The 4,129-nt window shown below is 37.1% G+C and overlaps 1 long non-coding RNA gene across 2 annotated transcripts; it reads right to left on the minus strand.

Moving 5' to 3' along the window:
• Nucleotides 1-1,551: 1,551 nt before the first annotated feature.
• LOC105420218 (uncharacterized) lies at nucleotides 1,552-3,775 on the minus strand. Of its 2 annotated transcripts, XR_966484.3 has the most exons (3): nucleotides 3,213-3,775; nucleotides 2,128-2,181; nucleotides 1,552-2,058 (listed from the first exon to the last, which is right to left on the minus strand). It is a non-coding gene; the product is annotated as an uncharacterized LOC105420218 (long non-coding RNA). The 2 variants fall into 2 exon arrangements; XR_016041399.1 differs by lacking the exon at nucleotides 2,128-2,181.
• Nucleotides 3,776-4,129: the final 354 nt, after the last annotated feature.

Raw genomic sequence — 4,129 nt, forward strand, 5'->3', positions numbered from 1 at the left:
TAAATCTATGGACTTTTACGATTTTACATCAAAATGGATTATGCAAATTGTACAAAATTGCGTCTCGAACATGGCAGTTTGGAGATCATTCACAGATGCAATAATTTTTTATTTGAATATTGGGAATTTAGTTTGATGTTGCTCTGTTAAGTGATTGATTTTTTTTTCATTAGGTTTGTTTACTTTCAATCATCAGGCATTTTGGTTTGTAAATGGTTCAAACACGATGGAATTCATGTTGCTTTGTGAAGTCATAATTTTGAGAAATATTTTACCGAAATTGTCGAATGGCATCCATTGATGTTGCTCTGTTAAGTGATTGATTTTTTTTCATTATGTTTGTTTACTTTCAATCATCAAGCATTTTGGTTTGTTACTGGTTCAAATAGGGTGGAATTGATGTTGCTCTATGAAGTCCTAATTTGGAGATTTTTTGTTTTAAAATTGTTGAGTGGCATCCATTGATATTGCTCTGTTAAGTGATTGATTTTTTTCATTATGTTTGTTTACTTTCAATCATCAAGCATTTTGGCTTGTTACTGGTTCAAACAGGGTGGAATTGATGTTGCTCTGTGAAGTTCTAATTTGGAGATTTTTTGTTTTAAAATTGTCGAGTGGCATCCATTGATGTTGCTCTGTTAAGTGATTGATTTTTTTTCATTAGGCTTGTTTACTTTCAATCATCAAGCATTTTGGTTTGTTAATGGTTCAAACATGGTGGAATTGGTGTTGCTCTGTGAAGTCCTAATTTGGAGATTTTTTGTTTTAAAATTGTCGAGTGGCATCCATTGATGTTGCTCTGTTAAGTGATTGATTTTTTTTCATTAGGTTTATTTACTTTCAATCATCAACCATTTTTGGTTTGTTAATGGTTCAAACAGGGTGGAATTGAACCTGAAAGAGAATAGAAATGGAAATTGTAAAATCATTTTTTAAAAAATATGTGAAGTGTTGAAGTCATTAATTGACAAAGATTTCATGATTTGTGTAGGGTAAGTTTAGCACCTGAGATGGACCTCACCATTTCAACAAGTGTGGCATCTCTCACATTGTCAGAGAATGACAACATGGGGGATACTTTAGAGTCCATGGAGCAAGATCCCTTGCTAGCAACCCCTCCCCCCAATAAGTTCACAAATCTTGAAAATGGGGAACATGCGTTGTCGTCCAAGGGGTCTGAAATAGAGGAACCCCATATAGGAATAAAATTCAGTGATGAAAATGATGCATATGAATTTTACAAAGCTTTTGCATTGGGAGAAGGGTTTGCTGTCAGAAAGCGAAGTACTCACAAGAATAAGGACAGAAAGAGAATTGATAGGGAATATAAATGTTCTAAAGAAGGTTTCCGTAGGGTGAAAGAAGTGCAACCTAGAAAAAATTTCCTTGAGACAAGGTGTGGATGTGATGCAAAGATGTGCATAAGCGTAAATGCCAACAATGAGTGGGTTGTCACAAAGTTTGTTAAGGATCACAATCACTTGCTTGTATCTCCACATAAAGCTTGACTCATCCCATCACACCAAACAATATCGGATGCGACAAAGACAATGATAAACTCCATGAGCTTTGCTTTGGTAAAATCTCGGAATATCTACAATATCTTTTTAGAGCAGGCTGGAGGGATTGATAATCTTCATTGTTCACAAAAAGACATCGGAAACCAATTAAGAATCAAGAGAAAAAAATTTAAAAGGGAAGATGGCAATCGTGTGATGGAATGGTTAATCGATATGAAGAGATCCAATCCTTCTTTTTTTTATAAAGTAAAATTAGATGAAGAAGATCACATTGTCAGCCTACTATGGGTAGATTCCATGTCAAGGGTGTTCTACCATCACTTCTCGGATGTGGTCACCTTTGATATCACATATAAGACAAATGCTTTTGGCATGCCTTTTGCTCCCATAGTTGGAGTGAATCACCACCGTAGCACAACATTTTTTGGGTTTACCCTTATCTTTGATGAGAAAGTGGAGTCTTTTGTATAGGTATTTGAAAATTGGCCAGAGGCAATGGGTGGACGTCAACCCGGAGTAATTATCACCGATCAAGATCCTGCAATGACCGCTGCAGTGAGACAAGTATTGAATAAAAGCAGATATCATTATTGTAAGTGGCACATACTTTCAAATGTCAAAGAAAAATTGTGTCATGTCTTGAGAAGGATTCCATCTTTCCCTGAAATATTCAGAAACTGTATAATGAGCCAAACTGAGGAAGACTTTGAGTCAGAATGGAAATCTCTTGTTGAGAAATTTGATCTTTAACAGAATGAATGGATCAATAGATTTTTCATATGTCAAAAGCAATGGATTGATGCATACATTGCAAATGCATTCATAGCAGATATGTCATCGACTCAGAGAAGAGAAGAAATGAATAAGCACTTCAAAATATATGTGACTTCTCATACAAGCTAAACTACTATAAAATTGCATGATAAAAACCTTCTTAAGATAAGAGAAAATGACTTGAAGAACATGACATCAAAGCCTTTTCAGAGGACCACGTGTGACATCGAGGCTCACGCTTCAAAGATATATATACACAAAGTTATGAAGTTGTTTGGAGAAGAAGTTGCAGAAGGCGTCAATTACATGAGTGAAATTATTGAAGACAATTACATAGTTGCAATATTTAAGGTATCAAAACGTGAAAGTGGAACAGGGGCCGACAATGTAGAGTTCAATCGTCACAACCAAACTTTTGTTTGTACTTGCCACATGGCTAGGCATTATTTGTAGGTATGGGATTAAGGTCTTGATGGTAAATGATATTTTTGAAATCCCATCGCATTACATAATGAAGAGGTGGACAAAAGATGTGATGATAGGTGTTGTACTTGATGCCAATGGGAAACAAATTCAAGGTACCTCTGATCTACCCCGTTCAATTCGTTTTAATGAGGTTTGTCAAGTCACTAGAGAACTAGCAGAGCATGCTTCAGAAAATGTAGAACTTCATGCATTTATAATGTCTGCATCTGTGAATGATCTCCAAATTACCACGTCTGAGATGCAATTTTGTGCGATTTGCATAATCCATTTTGATGTAAAATCGTAAAAGTCCATAGATTTAGGAGTTGGCGGATTAATAATATGCAGAGATGAAACATAGGGATGATATACAGTGAAATAGCTCTGAAAAAATGCAGCTAAAAATATTCAAGAACTCGATAAAACCATGCCAAAAGTAAATTGAATTTGTACCTTGCTGTGAATGGTTGATTGCAACCACTATTTTTTATTTAGAGTTGATGAGAATGGAGGAGGCTTCCAGTGAGAGAGATTCTAGAGTACACGGAATCTAGGGTTGCTGATTTTGGGGATTTAGGGTTGTTGAATTTGGGGATTTAGGGTTGCTGAGCGAGGAGGTTGATTATTATTCTCGGGAGAAAGAGAGAGAGAGAGAGAGAGAGAGAGAGAGGGGGGGATGAGGCTCACAGTAGAGAGAGAGGTGAGGAGGCTCATCGAAGAGAGAGACAATGGGAGGAGGCTCACGGGATTTGGAGACGGTGGGAGCAGGCTCACGGGATTTGGAGAGGGTGGGAGCAGGCTCACGAGGGAGAGAGAGAGGGATGCCAGAGTTTAGCTACAGAGAGATGGTTTCACCGAGGTGAGAGTTTAGGTACAGGGAGAGATGCCGTGCGCAGGCTAGAGAGAGAGTGTCAATGCATACAATTATTAATTGTCACTGCCTCAGGAAACCACAGCCATTCGATTTCAAGAACAAATAAGAGCCATTCGACTCACTCTTTTTCTGTAGGCGAGATGGCTCATCAAATCATTTTCCTATATATATATATATATAGATATATATCCACACATGCAAGCGGCAATCCAAAGTATTGGTAACCTTATGTTGACATCCACGGACCAAAACCATCAAAGGAAAGGACAAAATACAGTATAAAACAGTTTCAAAATGAATTAATACCCAACAAAGAACCCAAACCAAGAATAAGAGGCATCAGCCCAAAGAAAGTACCACTTCCAAAGAAATCATTACTTGGCTGATTATTCATCACAAAAATCTGATGCCCCACAGGTATAACATAACGTTAAGCTTTGGATTCATCAAATTACAAATTACAGAAAATTTCCATTTTCGTAATCCGCGAACTAGA

This window comes from Amborella trichopoda, chromosome 9 (assembly GCF_054954075.1).
Source record: "Amborella trichopoda isolate Santa Cruz 75 chromosome 9, AtrichopodaSantaCruz75HAP2 v2.0, whole genome shotgun sequence".
Taxonomy (NCBI): domain Eukaryota; kingdom Viridiplantae; phylum Streptophyta; class Magnoliopsida; order Amborellales; family Amborellaceae; genus Amborella; species Amborella trichopoda.